The sequence below is a fragment of the Biomphalaria glabrata genome, chromosome 3, assembly GCF_947242115.1.
Source record: "Biomphalaria glabrata chromosome 3, xgBioGlab47.1, whole genome shotgun sequence".
Taxonomy (NCBI): domain Eukaryota; kingdom Metazoa; phylum Mollusca; class Gastropoda; family Planorbidae; genus Biomphalaria; species Biomphalaria glabrata.
The window spans coordinates 47,824,100-47,836,591 of record NC_074713.1 but is presented as its reverse complement, the minus strand read 5'-3'; the positions used below and the strand labels follow the sequence as shown (position 1 = coordinate 47,836,591).

At 37.1% G+C, this 12,492-nt stretch overlaps 1 protein-coding gene across 1 annotated transcript in view; it reads left to right on the top strand.

Annotated features, from left to right (window-relative positions):
- Positions 1-5,313: 5,313 nt before the first annotated feature.
- LOC106080248 (ras guanyl-releasing protein 3-like) overlaps positions 5,314-12,492 on the top strand; it is a 103,702-nt gene continuing 96,523 nt past the window's right edge. The window contains exon 1 of the mRNA XM_013241580.2: positions 5,314-6,264. The gene's annotated coding sequence lies outside the window, so the exon portion shown is untranslated. The remainder of the gene's footprint in view (positions 6,265-12,492) is intronic.

Below are 12,492 nucleotides of genomic sequence, written 5' to 3'. Positions count from 1 at the left end.
AGTTTTAGATTTTTTTTGTTTGTTCTATGCTCTCAGAATATCAAGATGGGCGCTTCTGCTATTCAATGTTTAAGTGCCCTTTCCCTTGTGATCTATAGGGCAGATGAGGTAAAGGGCATCTGTTTCAGTGGCCTACGGTTTAGGAAGGTGTCAAGTGGCCAGCATAACGACCAACCGCCTTTACTTTTCCCCAACTAATGTAATATCCTGAAATTTAAAATACCAGGATTCGAACCCGGTACCTCCGATTCAGAAGCCAAGCGCTTTACCGCTATTCAATTGGACTAGGTTAATTTGTAAGAAATCTCCAAATGTCTCGTTCGGAAGCCGCCTCCATCCATGTGTTCTCTTATATGCCTACGCCTTTCGCCGCCTCCGTAGAAGCAGTGTGTAAAGGTACATGTACAGCTAATCATTGAACTTGTCTAAAGAAATATTTTCACGGTCACTATAAGTTCTTAAGGAAAAAAACTATTAACTTATTAGTTAATATCCTATACTCTTATGCGAGCAATTCTTGTATGTATTTATATATATTTTTTTTATTTAAAAAACGGCTGTAACGATTTTCTTTAAAATTTCAAGGTACGTGCATATTAGTGAGAAAAAAATTCTCAACTCATTGGCCACATCGGGAAAACTTGAGGTCGACCGTTATATCGGTTTGAAAATGCCTCATTATAGAAAAATTAATTTTGGCTAGAATGTTTTATGAATGGAAATTTTCCATGACGTAAACGAGAAGAACGCTAGGCTTACCGCAGTACACAAGTAATTTAAAACACTTCTTTATAATTTATTTTTTTTTTTTTTTTTGCTTTTCAGTTGTAGCACTGATAGTCTTTCTTGTGACCTTGTTAATTTTGAATAACTTTTACCAGTTTAAGTTTAAAAAAAACAAAAGATTGTTCTCTGCTAGCCAATGACACAAGTACAATTTGAAAATTCGCAGTACAATTACTAAATTCGAACGAGTAAAGGATTAAATTATTTCTACAAATATATTCAAGTTCTTCACGGGAACCATTTCATGTTTCAAATAGATTTCCATCGCTCTAAATTCTTCATAAAGTTTGTGTCTTTCCACTTATACCTAATCCGTAAAATTAATTAATTTTAACAGTACAATTACGGACCATGTTTCTGTAAATCTTCTGTTGAACATATTTTTAGTAGCCACCTATTGGTACAAAATTTCAAAAGTATTTTTAGGCTATTTATAGTTCTATCAAGTATGATAAAAAAAAAAGTATAACAGTAAAACTATAGTTTTCTCAGTGTGTCTAACAAGCTAATAATTCTTTTCCTAACGACTTACAGCAATTGTCAAATTTCTAGGAAAATCCTTAGAGCCATTTTTGAGACCAGTGTCCAACCAAGTTCCATCCACCCTGCCAGAAGCTTCCACGAAGGAACTACAGGTACTGTAATTAAATTCGTTAATTAATGCGGAAATACCCGCTGAAGTTTGTCTATTCCAGGTAAAGATTGCTCAGACCAAATTTAATTTGAGAAGATTTTTCGAAACACTTTAACGGTCAAACTAGAGTTTTCCCAGAGTGTCCAATCATCTAGTTATTTGTTTCCCCAAGATACGCACCAACTGTAAAATTTCTAGGAAAATCGTTAGAGCCAAAGCTGAGAACCGTGTCCACCCAGGTTCCAGTTCCCCTGAATTTGTAAGCAGGATAGAGGAATTAGAAATGCAATAATTTAGAATCCACCCGCCGAGAGAATTTCCAGATTCCTTCAGAAATGAAGATTATTAGGACCTAGTCCACACCTTCTGCAGGGCGGCAGCGACGGGGCAGGGTTCGAACCCAGGAGTGTTAGACACATTATGGCTTCCCCTTCCCATGAGCAGCTAGATGTGACATTATACAACAGTTGTCAGTTGAATAACTAAATAATCTGGGTTAGAAGTTAAAATTTGCGACCATCGTAAGTCTGAAGGGTAGGCATATACCACATAGCCACAGAGATAACCAAACCTTGTATTTGTGCTTCTTCTCAATTTTACAGCCCCACTTTAAAAGCTCTTCTTCTAATTCAGATCTACCTTAAAAGCTCTCCTTCTAATTCAGATCTACCTTAAAAGCTCTCCTAATTCAGATCTACCTTAAAAGCGCTCCTTCTAATTCAAGTCTACCTTAAAAGCTCTCCTTCTAATTCAGATCTACCTTAAAAGCTCTCCTTCTAATTCAGATCTACTTTAAAAGCTCTTCTTCTAATTCAGATCTACCTTAAAAGCTCTCCTAATTCAGATCTACCTTAAAAGCGCTCCTTCTAATTCAGATCTACCTTAAAAGCGCTCCTTCTAATTCAGATCTACCTTAAAAGCTCTCCTTCTAATTCAAATCAACCTTAAAAGCAGTGGCGTTGCTAGGGTTGGGGAGAGGGGGTCCAAATTTGAAAATCCCCCCCGAGCTCCCACTTGAGGGGATCCCCCAAATGAGTGTCCGAAATTTGATTTTTTTCATTAAATTTTACGCCATTAATTACACATTAATCAACATCCAACCAGCATTAATGGGCATCTAATATTAGTTGGGGAAAAGTAAATGCGGTTGGTCATTGTGCTGGCCACATGACATCCTTGTTAACGTGGACTAAAGAAACTGATGACCTTTACAGAATTTGCCCCATAGATCGCAAGGTCTGAAAGGGATTTTTTTTTTACTTTTATCATGACTTAAGCTTCGTGGTTTATTTAAAGATAAATGTGTAATTCTGCTGACGTCTGGTTCTCACAAATATGTAAATCTAGAAATGACTAATTGCTATTTCTTCGGATATTCCGTCATTGAAGTTACATGTTACTTAATACTTAATACTAATTTAAGCAACTTTTGATTTGTCTTGAGTGCTGTCATCAATGAAAGAGAAAAATGGTGCGGAATGGATGTCATATAGTATCGGTATTTTTGCAATAACTGCATTGCCTAACAGTAACAGGTTTATTATCTCGTTTTGAATCTTGGGCGCTTTGTTTTCCTGTCAAATTTCACTATTCATAGCAATTTTCTGAGGCTTTTCTATAAATATAATGGTGTTAACTTTCTTTAAGAGCTATGAACCAAATTTTAACCAAGTACCAAACATTGTTCAGGGAAATACACTATTCCCTGATCAATTAAATCTTCTGTCTATCTTCTAGAACTTTGTTATAAATCTGCTTCCCAATCCGGTTTCCTCATTAATTGCAATAGCACAAACCTATTCAGCTTTAACGAGTCCTATGTAAAACTTAGATGGTTTCTTTGGTTTGCTAAATATTTAATATTATTTTTAATTGTATTTTATTTTTCATCTCCCTCTTGTTTATTCTGTTCTAATGATTACACTAACCCTAATACAGAAGACAACAAAACAATTTGATAAAGACTTCCACGAACGCATCGTCCTGATGGAATGTTTGACACCAGTGATGCCCAACCTAATTCGATCTGCGGGCCATTTTAATTTCCGACACTCGTGTCGCGGGCCACATGACCGAAAATTTACAAAACGAAATGAAATTGGCCTAAAACAAGTTTAATAGAAACTTCTGCATCTAGTACTTACATTAATTATGGGAAATTGGAAGTTTATCATTTTTTAATGGGGTAGTTTAATAATCTTTAATTCGCGGCTCAAACTAAGAATGTTTTATAATCCGTTTCTATGTTGTTGTGCTTTAAAACAGCCACACTTTACAAAACAAATATGTTGGTTTATTATCATGTCCCACAAAAAAAAAAAGTAAAGATCCATTCACTTTTCATGGTAGATTCTAAATTCAGAGTCCATTTTTAGTTTCTTCGGCTCTCCGATTGCATAACCTAAAAATTTTAATGGTCATGGTACCAATCCATCAGAGAAAAAGTCGGTAACGTTGGTAAAGACACATTTTTCAAACTTTTTTTTTTAAACGGCAGGGGGGATTTTCTACACTTTGTACCGACGTATCGGCATGCCTGATGAAACCCCGTCGCGGGCCGTATTTTGGGCATCACTGTTTTACACTATTGTACAATATCAACTTCGTCGGAGTCCATTGCTTTTGAAACAACTATTGAGACAGTTTAATGTCTACTAATTGTAATAAAAATCCAGTTAAGATCTCAGACTTAGTTATTATTATTGTCACCCCCTCCCCCCTTTTTTTCCCCTGTACAACACATTCCTATGTCCTTAAGCAAACTCTCCCCCTCCCCCCCCCCCCTAATCTTGCAATACTATCAATGGTTTTATGAACATACAAGGAGGAAAATGGGACGATATGTAAACGATTGTCCCCTCAAACGCACTATTAGGGCTAGCCAGTGTAGCCACCATTACACTATTAGGGCTAGCCAGTGTAGCCACCATTACACTATTAGGGCTAGCCAGTGTAGCCACCACTACAATTTACAATAAACTTGAAGGGAAGTAGTTCCTTACGTTCAAGCTTCAAGCACTAGTGAACGTTTTGAAGTTTACATACATTTTGGTACAACGTTCAGGAGATTTTGAGTGAGGGTGCTTTTTAAATTCTATTTTTTTTTAAAATAGGTTATTTACTAAAGTACGTTTGTGTTTTCACTTTGGTGTCATCCCCATGTTTTCTTGTGGGCCCCAGCTGGTCAAGAGCCATGGGCCCAAGCGCAATGAGCCCCCTTTGCACCATTGTTGCTACGCCACAGGCTGTGGGCCCCTAATGGTCGTGGGCCCGGGTTCATAGAACCCCTTCGCGCCATGGATGCTACGCCACTGTATACGGGATGTCTTGTGGAAGTCGACCTGTTGGCATTCTACGAACGAGGCCAAGTCAGCCAAGGCGTCTGCTGCTGATAGCACAGCGGATGTCCTAGCACTTCCTCATTTGGTTATTTTATCTTGCCATCTTATTTTAAAGATCCGCCTAAGGCATCGGAGGTGGAAGACATTCAACTTCGTTTCCTGCCCTGCGTAGGTTGACCATGTTTCATTTCCGTATAGCAAAGTGCTCAACACACAGGTCCGGTAGACTAAGGCTTTAGTATTGTTAGTCAGCAATATGTTGTCCCACACTCTTTTCTGCAACCATGACATTGCTTTGGCTATCCTGTTAATGTCTTTATCCAGTAGAGCATCGTTGGATATGATGGAGCCAAGATAGGGTTAGGGGCCCCTAAAGAGGTCAAGTCCCACGTGCCCCCAAATCACTGGCTACACCACAGCTTAAAAGCTCTTCATTAAAATCTTTTTTTTTTTTTGGCCAACAATACGAATTCAAATAAAAAAAAAGATTGGAAGTAGGTAGACTCTATATGTTGATAAAAAAATAATTCTTTCATTCTAAACACAATAACCAATGTCAAGGTAATAATTTACATAAAATTCTTCTCATTTCATTGTGAATGGGCTAACAACAAGTTATTTTTAGTTCCTATCGTAGACTCATTTGCATACTCGTCGCGCATATTTTATTTTGCAACACAGCTGAGTTGCCACATGTGGTGAAATAAAAAAGGTTTTGACCTTAAGGCAGTGGTCGGCTTCTAGCTAAGTGCATTCATTCGATCGCCTCAACCGCTTGCCAACGAAAATCGAAGAATGGCGCGTGAACACTTGAGAGAAAAAAAAAAGAGAGTGAGACATTTTGTACTGGCGCGTACGTCACTTGTGGCAGACGCAACTAACATCAAATAGCCCGAAAGTGGGCCGAAAAAAAATATCAGTGTTTACACATTTACATTTCGCCAGAAGTTGTAGAAACTTGCGGCTAAATTTAATACATCGCCAGTGATAGTAGTTTGCTCACGTACTTTTTCGCGAACTTTGGATTACATTGTTAATAAATTAATTAGATTTATTTCAAACCGCTCACTAGCTTTTCTATACGAACTATTTTTATAATGTTTATGTAGGCATATTCTGTGTAAATAGAGCAGAAGATTTGGATCTACTACATTTCAATTGTTGTGAAATCAGGTAAATCTTTCAAAACAACTTATTAAGCATAGATCTAGATCTAGTATTGAGTTCAAAATATAGACTACGTCTATTTCTTTTTTTAATTCAAAAGTGCCAGAAATATAAACGGATTTCACGATTGGCCTTAGACACGTACAAAACCTGACCACGTGTGTGAATTGTGTCAAGTCGCTGTGTTGTGTGTTCATTGGAAATCATGTAACCTGTAACTATCTTGTTTACATACATTTTTGTTTGCTCCGTGGTGGATATTTTCTGGGACATAATGAACAATAACATTCCAAAGGGATTCACTCTAGATCTAAATATCTTATTTAGATTTTAAAGGTGAGTAATAGGGGATCTACTATTAAATAATCATCTTCTTTTTTGAAGTAACGTCTGTATTAGATTATATAAGATAAGAAGATAAGATAATTGAAGCTAAATTTAAGTAGGCCTAATAAAGCCTAATTAATAATTTACACAATGGTGGGCAAACAGTGTATAACTGTATTCAGTTTTCAACGTTAGGGCGAGATCAAACTAGATCTAGATCTATAACTATTGGTCTCAGTTTCAGCAAGACACTTGCATTGATATGGCTTAACTTTTAGCAACCAGGTAGATCTAGATTTAGATGTATATACTTCGAGTCTCAAGATTAAGGAGGAGTGCTGTATTACTCAGTGTTCAGGTTTTGATACGAAAGTTTGGAGTGATAGTTTTTAACAGACTGTAAATAGGGATAGTTTGACTCTTATCTTATCTTATATGATTACGTCCTACGCGTCATGCATTTAGTCATGCATGTTAGGCAATGACTTAAATTCTGCCAAGTCACTGGTTTTCATGGTTAGCTCAGGCAACCCATTCCATGCTCTAATAGCACCAGGGAAGAAGGAGCATTTGTACAAACTTGTCCTAGCATATGGGGCGAGGAATGTGCCTTTATCTTTGTGTATTTTATTAAATTTTGTTTTTGTATTTCAAGATTATGATTAAGTGTTTTATGTATAATTGCTACTTGACTCAGATAAAAACACCATACAAATGTCACTATGTGTATCTAGATATAAACTTCTTTTATCTGAACATCTTCCCTTACAACTGAAATGTTCTATTTTTAGCTCGTGCTAGTTACAATCAAATGTACCCAAGAGCATGTGTCTAAACCTAGCTGCAGTACTTCATCTGGTAGCTCAGTGTTTTCTGTTGCGAGTATGAATAGGGCGACCAGACACTTGCACATCCAAAGGAGAACAAGAAATAGGACAAATCTTTACATAGAAGGGAAAAAACAATAACACAAAAGTAAAATGTAATAACTCGCCTTACAGTCAACGTAATATGTCAACTCAAACAGTTATTTTTTGTACATCAAGTATTATTCAACGCTCGTGTCCTGAACGCCTTCTTCACATCAGAAATGTGGGCCCTTGGACATACCATTGATCGCATGTCTTGTACATGTTGTCCTTAGGTTTTGACACAAGCGCGGCGAGGTGTAGATCTTAGGAGTACACGAAAGCCTCGTGTCAACATTTGATTAGCTTATCCTCATAAAAAAAAATCTAAGAGTTCTACTCTAGGTCAGGGGTCGGCAACCTTTTGAGTCGGAAGAGCCAAAAATTACAATTTACTAAATTTCAAAGGTTTTAAAGAGCCACAAAGTTTTTTCTTGCCAACTATAAATAGTACTCGGATAAAGTTCTTTGATGAACAAAAACGAATCTATTTATTCATAAGAAAAAAAATATACTTATGTATATTTGACTAGTGTTTTGCACAACAAATTAGATAATATATATATATATATATATATATATGGGATTATTAGATAATTACGTATTATAAATTTAAATACATTAAAAGAATTAAACATTTACATAAAACACTAACTTGTACTTCAATAACAAAACAACTAAGCAAACAAATTCAATGGGAGCGATGGCTTTGGTTTTAGAAAGTTTGTATACATTTGGCTAATAACTTGTTTTTAGTTTCAAACACGACTCTAAATTTTCAATTGTTAGTTGGCTATTCATCCAAGAGAACGCTTGCTCGCATGAATATGTCGATCCGAATATAGTTAGTACTCCAATAGCCAAACTTTTCACTTCACTGTAGCAATCTGAAAGACAATTCCATGCGTCGAATATAAGTGCCTCATCTCTCGGCATTTCCTTGAAAGCTGTCCACTTTTGTTGTGTTACGTACATACATTTCTGGACCTCCAACTCTTCCAACTTGCTTTTCAAATCTGTAAATTATCCACTCCAGAAAGCTTTACTTTTTAAAGTCCAGTATCAATTCTAAATGGCTCAATATGGATTTCGTTACTATTTGTGTTTAGGGTATTTACTATGAATGCTAGAATGGTTTTGTTGGTTTTGAAATGCTCAAATCTCTCAGCTAATTCATCTGTAATTTTTTTAAATAATTTTGCTGTCAACAGTTGCACTGGTTTTATCGCGATATTGCTTTAGAAAGTGAAAATGAAGTCATTTACCGCTCTGATTAAGTAAAGTTCCGCTTTCAGACCTTGCGATCTTTAGGACAGATGATGTAGAGGCCATCTCTTTCTGTGAACCACGGTTAACGAGGTTGTTAGCACAACGACCAACCACATTTACTTTCCCCAACTAATGCCAGATAATTATTAAAGCTGGGTGGATTTAGAAGCGCTAAAAAATATCAAGAGATTAAAAATCCCAGTCTTCACCACAATTCTAACTCGGGACCCCGGTTTGGAAGCAAAGCTCTTTACAGCTCAGCCACCGCTCTTATCTTCTACCAAAATATCGGTTGGGTTTTCATTTTCTTGTAGTTTCAGATTCATCTTATTTACATTTCCTGATATGTCCATCATAAAGTAACATTATTGCAACAATTTGTCGCTCTCTAATTCAGGGTGATTAATGCCATCCTCATTTAGGAATGTATTTATATCATTCAAGCACAAAGCTAGACGCTTCAACAGCATACCTGTAGAAAGCCATCACACTTTATTGGGAAGAAGAAGGTCGGAATACTGAGTCTCCATTTCGTTTAAGAATTCTGTAAACTGACGATGGTAGAGTGCTATTGACCAGCACTTCTTGCTGGAGTAGGCAGTAAAACGTAAGACATGCGTGGAGACTCGCAGATTCTCTTTTATTTTTTCCTGTCATACTTCTGGCTCCATCAGTTGTTATTGAAACGAGTTTATTTAAATCAATCTTATTGTCTTTAAGGCATTTTTGCACGGCATTCGCTAAATCTTCTCCCTAGTTTGTCACGAGAGCGCTAGCAATCCTTGGAAAGACATACCTGACAGAAAGCCAACTTGTGCCGTGTCTTTTATGTTGCAAGACTCATCTATATCATTGATAAGGCAGAAGAAAGTTGAGTTCTTCCACCTGCAAATATGTTACATTTGAAGACATGGGGATGGGTGCGGTGAAAAGCAGTACTATTGGCTAAGAGACTGAATCGGTGACTAATTTTAGTTAATCGATTAAATTTTTTTCGATAAAATAAATATTTGAGTCTGGAACTAAAGAGCCGCAGCTTAACATCCAAAGAGCCGCATGTGGCTCGCGAGCCGCAGGTTGCCGACCCCTGCTCTAGGTAAAACTGAACCGGAAAGTGCTGCAAGTAGACAGTGATGGTGGAAGCTTTTCGACTAGAAGGTGAGAGTTGAACATCTCTGTAATAAAACTGTCCATCATTCCGTTACTGAGACTCAAGACAGAAGTATTCCTTGGCTGGTCATGTGGTTTACGCTTCGGATTGTCAACACGATGGATCCGGGATCGAACACAACACCCCTATCGTCCTGCAGGACGTAATGATCTTCATTGTTGTAGGAACGTCAGAAACGTGCGCAAGAAAACATTGGAATCCTATCAAATAAAGCACACGTACACACAGGCTAATATTTCTTTCTGCCAATACAAACTAAAAATCAAATAAAGCTTTTGTAAGAAAATTAACCGCACAATTACTACAATATCTATCAATACTTCGAGATTTGTCTCCCTTTTTTGTATATAAAATATAATTAATTACCACTAATTAATTACTTAATTTATTTTTTATTGATTTGTGTGTTGTCATCGACATTGGATAATTATACAAAATTTAAACTTGATCCTAGAATGGGAAGATGGAGAAATGAAGTGTACAAGATTTGTTCCAGACAGGCAGTTGATATAAGCTTTGTAAACATGTCATTGATTGCTCAGATGTAAATTCAAGTCACGTTTATTTGCGCCAAGACTTGATCAAGCGTATATATTATTAGAACCATCGTTTGAAAAATTCTTACCCTGAGATGATACAAATATAAACACTTGGTCACGTGAAATGTGACTCTCCGAATCTTGAGTTGATTCGTCTAGAGTGCTTGCTGTAGTCAGTGTACCGTCTCGTGCATGTCTATTGACAGAAGAATTTTAAACTAAATACTCTCCGACTGAACCAGCGGCATTTTAATGATACAGATGGAAAGAATACGTGGAGAAAGGAATTCGAATTGGTCATCTCCACACATGCAGCCCAAATGCTGTGTTCGAGTCTTTTTTTAACCCATTGCAAACACTTACCTGCTTTCTTCTCCTCAAATCAGCGGATTATTTTTGTCGACTCTCATTTTTCTACATTCGACTTTTATTTTGTTAGTTATTGTTATTGTTAGCATTGTTTTGTTTTCGTCCATCAAGTGTTCTTATTGTTATGATCGCTTTAGAATTGTTGTAAATTATAGAACGATGTTTAACTTGACATCTTTTTTTCACCTTAAGGTTGCAGTATTGGAGAAGAAGAGAATTATTTTAATGACATCATAGGGGTGGGTGGGTTAAACATTAGGGAAGGGCAGGAAAGACCTCAGCCTCACTGCTTCAACACAAACACGAACACACACTCCTTCTCTATCTCTCTCCTTCTATCTCCTCTCTCCTCCCCCCTCTCTCTCCTCTTTATCTCATTCCGCCTCTCTATCTCTCTCCTTCTATCTCTCTCTATCTCCTCTCTCCTTTTTATCTCATTCTCCCTCTCTCCCTCTCTGTTTTAGTAGAGAAAAACAGCAGCAACAAAATATGGGTAAATACTTCAGTTGTCCGTCTCTACTCATAGTCTTTTTAAGACCAGAACTTATGTATGAACTGTGTTTTTTTGGAACTTCAGCTAGCTTATTTTGTGGGTGTGTCCAAAATTAGTTTTGATGGTCTTTGTTTTAGTATTTCTGTCTGGGTTGTTCTAACGGTGACTAGGTTTTTTTGTTGGTATGTTTGTATCTAGGTTGTTTTGTTGGTAAGTTTGTATCTAGGTTGTTTTGTTGGTAAGTTTGTATCTAGGTTGTTTTGTTGGTAAGTTTGTATCTAGGTTGTTTTGTTGGTAAGTTTGTATCTAGGTTGTTTTGTTGTAAAATGTTTTACATGTTTCGGATGTTCCCTCAGAGTCGAAGATAGTTTACTTCCTAGTCCAAACCCCCAGCAGGACGACGGGGGATGGGAGCGGGCAGAATTTGAACCCTCGACCATCGATAAATCCGAACGACAGACCAGCGCGCAAACCGCACGACCAGGTTGTTTTGTTGGTGTTAAGGTTTTGTTTTGGTGTCTTTTTGATTTGTTGAAACGTGTCCTTTTGTTCTATTGTGTCTTTTTGGTTTGTTGGGAAGTGTCTAAGATGTTCTGGCGTGTGTGTGACGAAGACAGGTTTTAATTTGTGTGTATGTGCTTTTGGGGTTCTTTGTTACGTTTGAGAGATAAAGAATGGAGTACTATTCCACAAATAGAACAAGTAATAACGTTGAGAGAGATCATTTAATTCGTAGATCTATGTCTCCATGAATCAATATTTCTTTCCTCTTTTACGCATACACTATTTAAGTTGGTATTACCTTACTGGATGTAGTGAATTGGTTTGTGCGCGTGTGTGTTTTGTGGGTCGTTTGTGTGTGTCTGTGTGTGAAGCCAACACGCCGCACTAAACGTATCATTGCGCTCCATTTGATACAAGATCAACATCTTGTTTGCGCGACATTCACATACGTGTTTAGGAATGTGAGCAAACAATAAGGTTCGTTTTGTTTTATATAACGAACACAATGAATTGGCGTGCACTTCAGTAATAGCTGTCGTTATCTGCATCTCTTAACCTTTTTGTCTGGAAGACCATTATATATATATATTTACTATTTTCTGGTGGGCAAAACATCGTGAAAATGAAAAAAAAACCACCTCAACACTATTTCAATCATAATTAACATACAAGCCTGCACACACACACACACATGTACATATATACATATACATATCCTCATCTTATACATTGCAGACAGAATTTAATTACGTCCTTCAAGTATTCAAGTGTTGATTAAAGACTTTAAACTCTTCTAAGTCATGGCTGATTCAGGGTACCCGTTCCATGCTCTAATGGCACTAGGGAAGAATGAGCACTTGTAGGAATTTGTCCCAGTATCTGGAATCAGAAATATGCCTTTATCTTTGTGTGTTTTTCTGAGCATCTCTCTATATATAAATCTCTTCGTGGCCCAACCATGCGGGATACCACCAACCATGCGGG